The 11,219-nt window shown below is 45.0% G+C and overlaps 1 pseudogene; it reads left to right on the top strand.

Moving 5' to 3' along the window:
• Positions 1–3,565: 3,565 nt before the first annotated feature.
• LOC134469913 (E3 SUMO-protein ligase KIAA1586-like) lies at positions 3,566–5,130 on the top strand (annotated as a pseudogene).
• Positions 5,131–11,219: the final 6,089 nt, after the last annotated feature.

Raw genomic sequence — 11,219 nt, forward strand, 5'->3', positions numbered from 1 at the left:
GCTTAGGGAGGAAGGGTTTGTCAGATCGGTTGACCTCGCACGCAAGTTGGCAGTGGAAATGGACGGCTGTCCAGTCTTCCAAAAAAAGCGTGTACGAAAAAAACAAAAAAAATCATGACGAATCAAACAGCAAGCACCTGCAGCAGGACCCAGAGGAGCATTTCAGATGCATGGTGTTTAATGTAATAATTGATACCATCCTCCAGGAGCTGTCAGATAGATTCCAAAATCTGTCCCAAATCTCTAACCGCTTCAAGTTCATTACCCACATGGACACACTCACACAGGTAGAGTTAGAGGAGTTTGTGACAGGTTATGCCCTCTCTCCCAATGATCATCATTCAAGAGATATATCCTGCAAGCCGCCTGCTAAAAGGCTGCAGAAAGGCCATCGACAAATTGAATTTTCTTCTACAAGAAAACCTGGATTTGGTTTTCCCAAATTTGACAGTGGCCTTCAGACTTTTTTAACCATGCCCATGACTGTTGCTTCAGCTGAGAGGTCTTTCAGTAAGTTGAAGCTTATAAAGAATTATCTCCGATCAACAATGAGTAACGACAGGCTGACACAGCTCTCTGTGATTTCAAAAGAAAATGCCCTGGCTAAGACCATTTATTTTGATTCCGTAATTGATAAATGGGCAAGTGCCAAGGCACGTCGAGTAACAGTGTAGTTCTTACTCTATACTGACTGTGATCATTTGTAAAATGATTGTGTTCGTGTTTGTGGTTCCTTTTTGATGCACCTTTTTAATTGTTTATTGTTAATTTCTTAATAAACTACTAAGCTTTGGTTGGTGAACAGAGCTGTTGTGTACTTGTCTGTCTTTCTTTCTTTTTTTAAAAGGGGAACTTTGAGGACCACTGTCTAACTGGGAAGAATACAATTATTTGGTAAAAGTTTAAGGTTAAGGTATCCTGAGTGGCTTGCCTAGAATATGAAAAGCATGGAATAACAAAGTCTCCAATTGTATTTATTGTCATATGAATGATTTTGTTTTTTCGTACATGCTTTTGTTTGAAGACTGGATATCCGTCCATTTCCACGGCCAATTTCCAAGGTCAACTGATTTGACAAGGCTATCAGAACAGAGGATCCCATTCGTGAAGCTGAGAGTGACAGTGAGACCGAAGGCTCCGAAGACGCAGCAGGTGCCACCAGGGGCTGTTCACTCACGAAACTAGCTACTAGCCACAACTGGCTAACCCTAACCACGGGACAGTGCAAAATGAATGGGTGTCAATGGAGTTTTCTACCATTGTAATTTTTGTGATTTTTTATCATTTTTGTCCTGAAATATTAATATTAAGTTTGAAGCTAGAAATAACAAAACCCCATTTGAGTAGCGTTTCGATTATTTTGCGCCACTAGATTATTATATACTGGGTCACAAAGCTCAATTTGTATGGGGCCAAACCCATAAACATTAGCACGATGCTAGCGAGTACAGGTTGAAATCTTCTAACCTGCTGTAAAACTACACACCTGAACCATTTGTCAAGACAGCCTATTGTTAAACATCAGTCAGAGTGCTTACCAGGAATGTTTTGTTGATAATATTTGTGACTGGAAATGGCAGTAGCAATGTATTTAGCATGGGTTCCCCTTTCCATTCCATACATTTTCCCACATGAAGGACTGGCCTACGCTCGTTACTGCAGTATGCATGCAAAGCTAACTGGCTACAATGGGAACCAATGAGACTGAGCCTTCTCCCTGTGTTCTAATTTCTCTGGTGCCATTTCTGCTAGCACCAGTGACACTCCCGCTTGTTTGACGACAAAGCAGGTTGGCGAATGGAAAGATTGCAACGATTGGCTTGACATTAAGGCAGGAAAATTGGGGTGTTTAGTGTGTAGAAAAGCAAAAACGCTGCTAGATAAGTGACGGGGTTTACACCTCACAGAAGAGTGGATCAATGGCGATGTGTATAGCTCGGATGCAAAGAAGCTACTGAAGAAGCTTTATAAACACAGGGACAGCCAGGCCCATGCACGAGCAGTGGAAATAGTCCAGATGCAAGAGCAAGACACCCTCTCAAGTACGTTCATTGACATACCAGTCCCTCCAGGATTTTGCACTGGGATTTTGTGATTTTTGCGGTCAAAATGTCTGATTTTGTGGCGGCATTTTCTAATTTTTTGCAAAGATTTTGCGCTCCTTTCCTCGGCTGGCAAGCACTCCGCATGTGTGTGTGCGCATTTCCTTCCCTCCCAAGACTCGACAGTTGCTTACAAGTGAATTTGAGCACGAAAACAGCAAAGACAAGGTGATATTTCATTCAAATATTGCCTACACGCTCCAAATAAAACACTGGCTGGAGGGATTTTCAACCGGACCGCAGCGCGAGCAGACAGTCAGTGTGAAAAGCCAAGTCTACCGGGAAAATCACCGTCTTCGCTGCCGCTCGCTTAGTGCACGAGCCCTTGAAATAGTGAAGTGGCATATCGCAACAGCACATATCAAATTATAGGCCTATGCAACAAAGTCGCGAACAAAGCCTGGCTTTGTTGGCGACTTTGTTGCATAGGCCTATAATAGGCATTTAATAGGCATATGCCAACGTTGTGTGAATACGGGGAAAGGATAACAATTGGAAAGCCACTGTCCTTTCCATAGCCTAGGTAGTAGGCATAGAAGACCGCTTCGGTTTCGTTTCACCTCATGGGGAAAACATAATTTCCATGCACTGCATTTGCTGAAACTAAGCATAAAGTTAGCGATCAAAATAAAAATATTGGTTGTTTTCATAACAGCATTTAATAGGCTACTGCTGTTGTTTAAAATAGCCATTGGATTGCCAACCGTCCCTTGTAGTAGGCCTATGGTTCCATATGAGCTGACATGGGACTCAATGTCGTTAAAATGCAGGGAATTGCATCTAAGATTTTTTTTCCCCGTTTTTATTTGTTTGTGTAATTGTAGCCTAGTTTTTCTGTGCGTTCCGGGACCTCTGTTTCTGGCCCTGCAGATGATACTGCACCGTAGACTTTCTCCGATGGTCAATAACTTTGTTGCATGGAGTGCAAAAAAGCTTGCCTCCACTTTCGTGTAGGTAGGCCTACTTAGGATACTGCTTGGCTCTGTCGGAGGCCGATATGTTAGTCGGCAAGTGGGACCTGTTCGCCATATACCTAGCTACGTTACCGTTCCCGAGTGGGTGTTTGGCTACCAGGCTAGCTAGTCTAACCTTTCACCCCGCTCCCCAATATAAAGGCGGAAGGGGAATCCTCTGTGTCAAAATTTAGCTGCACACATTTAGTGTCACTGAAGTTTGAACAGTAGGTGGCAGCAATGCAACATGCTGGATGCCAGCTGCCTATAAACTCCACAGAATGTTGAAGGGGACAAAGGGGGAAATTTGCGGGGAAAATGCGGCTTTACAGGAATTACGTTGCATCGTGAAATTATGCGGAATATCATTGAATTTGCATGAATCCACGCGATCGCTGAATCATCAACATACAGTCCGAATTACTTAAGAAAACCACAGTATCGTTCAGAACAGCATACACCGTGGCAAAGGAAAGGCTATCATTCAAAAAGCTCAACCCACTCATGAGAATGCAGGAACTGAATGGAGCCGAAATTGGAAATATCCACAAATCTGACAAAGCATGCGCTGAAATAATCGGTCACATTGCCAAGGAAATGCGCCGCAAATTCGTCTGCAATGTCAAAAAATCAATTCACGGGTGTCAATCACCATTGATGAAAGCGCCATTCATGGCAGGGCCTATCTAATAGTCTACGTGAGATGTGATGTCAGCGGTAAGGGGGATGTAGACAATGTTTTCCTGGATCTAGTGGAACTTACAGATGGGGTCGATGCTGAATCCATTTACAACGCGTTGATGACGAGTCTACATGAAGCTGGAATGGATGATGACTTTTTGAAGACGCGCCTGATAAGCATTGCCACTGATGGATCTGCAGCGCTCACAGGAAAAATAGTGGGCTTGTCGTTCGACTGAAGGAAAAGTTTCCGAACGTGCAGTCTGTGCACTGAATGGCGCACAGATTAGAGCTGGCTGTCAAAGATGCACTTAAACAAGCGCCTGGCACTAATCAGTTTGAGATTTTTATTTCCAAGTTATACTTGCTCTACAATCAGTCAACCAGGAACGCCAGATTGCTTAGAGAAGCAGCGGCCGAGCTCGACATCCAAATACTGAGAATAGGTCTAATATTCACGATCCGATGGGTTGCCAGCAGCTTTGAAACCGTGAAAGCAGTATGGAAAGATTTCCCCGCACTCGCCCTGCATTTCAAAACAGCCAGTGAGGACACATCACGCAATGATCTTGACAGGCAAAAATACAGGGGACTTCTGAAGCACCTTGCTCAGGATTCGTTGAAGATTTGGCTGTCATGAAAGACATCTTGTGTGAACTTCAGGGCCTGGCTCTCAAGCTGCAGAAAAGAGAGGTGTCACTCGTGGATTCAAGTCTCGTCATCCAACAAACCATCGATGTTTTGACGAGTATGAAGCCATCTGGTGGGGGGAAATCCACCAAGAAGGTTGAACAGACCTTCTCATCTGGACGTTTTAAGGACGTCGAGCTGAGTGAAGGCAGGTAAATAAACCGGTCTCAGTTGTATGAATCAGTGATTGTGTCTCTGACTAAGCGATTACCGGAGTCAAATTTAGTCCTCAAGCTCAAAGCTCTTGACAAGCGTTTTTGGCCAACAGCGCAGGATGAATTGGTTTTGCATGGCAAACCAGAAGTGCACAGCCTTGCGAAAGCGCATGGAGAACCAACCAGGGATGCCGTGGAGCAGTTTCGAGACTGGAAATTACAAGGCACTGCACCAGGGAAAACCTTGGAAAGAATTTGCATTGCAAGTCGCACGTATCTCCCCACGTCGTTTTTCCGCAGTTAATAACACGGATGACAAGACGTGCAACAGGTTGCGCGAAGACAGCCTGTCTTCACTCTTATTTGTGGACCTCAATGGACCACCTCTGGACAAATTTGACCCAGTTCCATTCGTCAGAAGCTGGATTGCAGCAGGACATTGCCTCTCTACGTCCTGGAAACCAGGACAGGGGCCACAACAAACTGTCGAGGCAAGGCACATTTGGTCCGTTTTAACTTAAGGTAAGAGGCTTTGGCCTGCCTTGGCATTCTGCCTCATGTACCGAGCCCGCTGTGGTGATGTTTGGCCTGCTGTGAGCTATTTGTCTATTGTCAGCATCCGCCGTGGTGCCTTTTCAAGTTGAGATGGCGTGTTTGCACTGTGATATATACGAATGTGGTTTGTGAATGTGTTCAATGATCCGACCCCCCCCAAAAGCCGGTGGATAATTCGCACACTGCACACACAGACATACACACACACACACACACACACACACACACTGAGTGTTGGTTTCTACCTGAGAATCTAACACTCAAAAACTCACATTCATTATAAAATGCACACACAAACCTGCACACACACACACACACACACACACACACACACACACACACACACACACACACACAGGCTGAGTGTGTGTTTCTGTATTGCTTCCGTTCATTTAAGGGTTCCTTCAGGGGAGGGTCAGCAGGTTAGAACTCACTGACGATCACACAGAGGAAGAAGCAAGAGTGGTGTGTGTGTGAGAGAGAGAGAGAGGGAGAGAGAGAGAAAGAAAGAGAGAGAGAAAGAGAAAGAGAGAGAGAGAGGGAGAAATTATATGTGCTTTTGTTTGAGTGTGAGAAATAGATACAGAGAGAGTCTGTCACTGTTAGTGTATGTGTGAACTAAACAGGGGTATTCCGATTTTGTGTGTGTGTGTGTGTGTGTGTGTGTGTGTGTGTGTGTCAGTGCAGATGGACTCTTGACCAATGAGCACACAGGGGAGTGTGGGTGTGGCAGTAATGATTAAAATGCCAGGCCACATGTGAGGACACACTCACACACACACGCACGCATGCAAGCACACTCGCACACACACACCCTAGTTTTGCAGTGCGATGTTGACCTGACCATAAAACGCACACACACACACCGCACCGCACCCAGCTTGCAAGTTTTAAAATGCAGGTGCTGAATTGTCCTCCCGTTACCTTTAGCTTTGCAGTGTTGACCTGAACACGCACACACACACACGCGCGCGCACACACACACACGCTCATTAGCTTTGCAGTGTGTTGTTGACCTGATTAAGAATTCATTGCCACTAATGAAGGGGCATGAGCAGTGCAGCCACACCCACAGATAAAGGGAGGCGAGAGCTGCGTGCGTGTCTGTGTTTGTGTGTGTGTGTGTATGTGTGTGTGTGTGTGTGTGTGTGTGTGTGTGTGTGTACGTGTGTGTGTGTACACGTTTTTCTACTCTGGACAAGAGCACTGTAGCTTCATCCGTCCCCCAGATGAAGGGAAGAGAAGAAGGAAGGAAAAGATGAGAGGTGAAAGGAGGAAGTGGAGGAAGGAGAAGAGGAGTGGTAAACACTAACGTTTATAGGGTGCATTCCAATATGCGGACTCCCGTCCTCCACTTGTGCTTGTGGCCTCGTCTTTTGTTGACACCCCGCCTCTGTGGAGAAAGCAATTAAGTTTCCCCGCTGTCAGCCTAGTCACAAATATTTTAGGGGGGATGTTCTTCATTCACCATCCCGATTGCAAATGAGGAAATTACTTCAGAATTGTGATTTTACAAGATATTGAATTCATATTCTGTCATCAGTGACGTCATCATGAGGTCACATGCAGGCAAGTGAGCAATATTGGAATCCACTCATCGTATATGGACAGCGTGCTTCTGTGTTATTCAATTAAACGGTTTTGAAACATCTGCGATTGATCTGTGAGGATTCTTCCACCTTAGATTCCTGTATTCGTCAATCAAATCAACCAACAATGCTCATTAGTAATTTAAATCATTTTAATAGCTGTCTAAGATAAAAGGTCAGTCTGAAAAAAACTATTTGGACAAGACACAACAAGACTTGGTAAGGACACAGCGTTGTTTCAAATCTTCCATAGAAATGAATGGTTTCTGGGTTCAGTCCCACCCCCTGGCGTTATCCCCTCTATTCAGTGTCAATGGTGGTGAAAGGAGGATGTGGAGGGCGGGGTAAGAGGTGAAGGAAGAGGAAGAGGGGGAGAGTATTAACAAACAGAAGAAGGGCTGAGGAGAAAGGTTGAGAGGAGCAGAAGGGAGGGGAGCAGAAAGGGGCAGAGGTTGGGATGGTAAAGGAGGAAGGTGATTAAAAGAGGAGGAGGGAACGGAGGAGAAAGCAGAGGAGGAGAAGGAGAAAGACATGAGGAGGTATGGCTGGAAGCGAAGAAGGAGGTTGGAGGATTTAGGGATAGAGGACGAGACGGAGGAGGAGGAGGAAGAGGAGAAGAGGAAGAGGTGTGGATGGAATAGAAGGAGGTGGAGAGGAGGAATGATGCATTGTGGGGGTTGGAGTATAGTGGCACCATGTCAACCCAGAGCTATTAGACGACACCAGGCTGGCAATTGGAGACAGAGTGGGTGGATAGAGAGAGAGAAGGGAAGATGAGAGGCGTAGAGAGAGGGAAGAGGAGGGGGAGAAGAGAGAGAGAGAGAGAGACAGAGAGAGAAGGGAAGATGAAGAGAGGCGTAAAGAGAGGGAACGGGAGGGGGAGAAGAGCGAGAAAGGCACAGAGAGGAGAGGTGAGGGAGAGAGGGGAGAAGGATATAGTGAGGGAGGGAGGGAAGAATATTCTCTCTTAACCCCACCCACACTGCAGAGAGAGAGATAGAGAGAGAGAGAGAGGGTGGGGAAGCAGACCTTGATGTGGACATTTTAGGGCTTCGTACTGAATGCTCTAGTTGTATAGAGCGTTCATTCTTGTTCCATTAGGCTTTGTTCCTACAATGTAAATTTGGTTAATAATAACTTTCATTATCATGTAGTGAATTTCATTCTTTGGTAACATTGTGCATTAAGGTCAGTGTCAATATGTCTTGAATCATCTGTGAGAGAGTACAGAAAAGCACAGCACAGCACAGCACAACATACTGTACAGCACAACACAGTACAGCACAGCAAAACACAGCACAGCGCAGCACAGCACAGCACAGAACAGCACAGCACAGCACAGCACAGCACAGCACAGCACAGCCAAGCACAACATACTGCACAGCACAGCACAGCTTGTCTGTCTGTTTGTCTGTCTGTCTGTCTGTCTGTCTGCCTGTTTGCCTGTCTGTATGCCTGTCTGTCTGTCTGCCTGCCTGTCTGTCTGTCTGTCTGTTTGCTTGTCTGTCAGTCTGTCTGTTAGTCTCCTATCTTTGTTGTTCTTTCACACACACACACACACACACACACACACACACACACACACACACACACACACACACACACACACACACACACACACACACATCTCTGTGGGGCAGAGCTAGGGCTCTGAGGGTCGCAGTTGATGAAATGAATGCTGACGGATGACACTGTGACACACACACACACACACACACACACACACACACACACACACACACAAACATGCTAGCACACACACTCAGCACAAAGGTCACAGTGCTGTTGCTATGGTAGGAGGGGCCAGAGGTGGGATGCAAGCACTAACATTAGCTGAAGAAACAGCATGCACACACACTCATGACTGCACGCACGCACACACACTCATGAATGCAGGCGCGCGCACGCACACACACACACACACACACACACACACACACACACACACACAAGCACACACACACACACAATACACATACATGTATGGACGCACGCACATACACACACACACACACACACACACAAACCCATGACACCTTCATCACACCCTCTGCAATGCCATTTATTCTGCATCACACCTGTTTTCTTGAGAGCAGCTGGCCGACTGTGTGGTGTGTGATCTTCATAGCCGTCGCCATCCCATTCAGGCATTAAGGCTAAGCCTCGACTCAAACCTGTGTGTGTGTGTGTGTGTGTGTGTGTGTGTGTGTGTGTGTGGTATTAATGCTAAGCCTGCACTCAAACCTGTTTTCCAATGTGGCAGGAAATATAAACACAGGGCCCTCAAAAGTCATTATGGACATGAAATTCTGTGTTTTGGTGCTATTTTAGTGTTTTGTCTCATATACTGCGACTGGTGTGACAGTTGGGGCCCCTGGGGAGGACAGATTTGGTCAGGGCCCTAGGCAATTGCCTAGTTTTGCCTACGTCTGCCTCTGCACTGTGGTGAGAATCACTGCCTGTGTGTGTGTGTGTGTGTGTGTGTGTGTGTGTGTGTGTGTGTGTGTGTGTGTGTGTGTGTGTGTGTGTGTGTGTGTGTGTGTGTGTGTGTGTGTGTGTGTGTGTGTTTTCCACTATGAGCTGTGAGAGCATCACTGCCAGACATCAGGATAGCTGAGACTGGTCTAGACAGATATTACATTACATTACATTACATTACTGTACATTGCATGACATTGCATTTGCAGACGCTTTTTAACCAAAGCGACTTACAATCAAAGACATAATCATAGCCTAAAACACTCGCTGATGAAACAGTTTTTTTTCCAAGTACATATAAGAGCACTATGGGCCTTAGGTAAATGGGGTTTGTTTTCTAGACTATTGATGGTTTGACACCAGCAGTTGTTTAAAAATTACCAACCTTTCCAAGAATCAGTATACAGTAGTTGATTCTCAAAACAAGTTAGTATAGTTTTGCTCTTGCTGATCTAATGCTGTGTTTAAATTTGATCTTTTGTCTTACCCTGGTACATTAAAAAACCCAAAATTCATTTTACACTGACTCTCCCCTTTGATGTGTGTTTGTCATATTATTAGCTCCTCCCTAAATCCCATGTAGATAGACGATAACAGGCCTCAGGCTTTAAATCTATTATTATTCTTAGAAGTATCACATACACAGAGATTCACACATACACACACACACACACACACACACACACACACACACACACACACACACACACACACACACACACACACACACACACACACACACACACACACACACACACACACACACACTGCAGGCAGCAATAAACTTTCACCATGACACTCAGGGTTACAAAATAGAACCGACGGAAAGTTGGAGAGAAGAACAGATAAAGTCTGACCTACATGGAATGGATTCTGCTGGGGCCCTGTTCAACAGAACCCTGGCCTACATGGAATGGATTCTACTGGGGCCCCTCTCAATAGAACCCATATAATGCTATGCAGTGCAGCCGAGAATGTCTACACACACACTAGGGGTGGGCGATATGGGCAAAAACATTTATCTCGATAAGTTTTAGGATTTTCACGATAACGATAAGTTACGATAATTTCCAAAAAACACTTGCAAAAACCAGTATGGCCTATTTCAGGGGGGGGTAATCAATGTGTTTGAATTTTACTGTATAGGAATTTGGCAGGGCAGGGTGAGTAAAGCAGATAATTTGTAGGCCTATGTAGCCTAAACTGCATGTTACCAAGAGGTCTGCATAAATGATGGCATGTCTACACTAGGCTACATCACAAAGCATGGCAGTATAACAAAGCTACACATTTATGCTGTCTATTATTTGTGCATGATTCCAGACAAATTTCAATTCTGCACTGGAGGTAGTGCTGCATTTGTGTTGTAACTGGGGAGGGACAGAGAGTTGGGAGAAATGCTGTGCTGAAGAGCTTTTTAATTTAATAACATGCATATGCTCTGGTCTGTAAAGTAATACTTCATCACTTGGCATGAAAACATATCCATGTAAATAAAAAATAGTTTTATAATGTATTGCTTATGATTCTGTTAGATGACAGCCATTTTTGACTGGAAACAGTACATGGATAGGAAACTAGGGCAGCTGCAAATTGCATGTGTTGAATTTCACACATTGTAATTTAACTCACTGCACCAGTCTAACTTAACAGTACTTGTCCACCTAAGCAGTTATGCCATCTGTATGCAGGTGGGTGTTTGAGTAGTGAGTAACAGCCACTAATAGTTGTAGAGAACAACATTGCTTAGCCTAGTTCGCTAACTAGCATGCTAACTAGCGATTTCTCAGACCAGAGACAAAGCTATTTATCTTCCTAACTATTTGGCTTTCCATAATCACAGACAGTTGCTAAGTAAAGCGCATAGTTTCAAAACGCCCTCAGCACCATGCAATGGCTGGTTTAGTGGTTGAATTCCTCATGTAAATCCACCATTTGGATAACAGCAACTCTCCTCCAGTGCCCAGCAGCAGCAGTGCTGTCTGTGCACGAGTGACACGGAAATTTCTCTCTCCT

Source organism: Engraulis encrasicolus, chromosome 19, assembly GCF_034702125.1.
Source record: "Engraulis encrasicolus isolate BLACKSEA-1 chromosome 19, IST_EnEncr_1.0, whole genome shotgun sequence".
NCBI classification, from domain to species: Eukaryota; Metazoa; Chordata; class Actinopteri; order Clupeiformes; family Engraulidae; genus Engraulis; species Engraulis encrasicolus.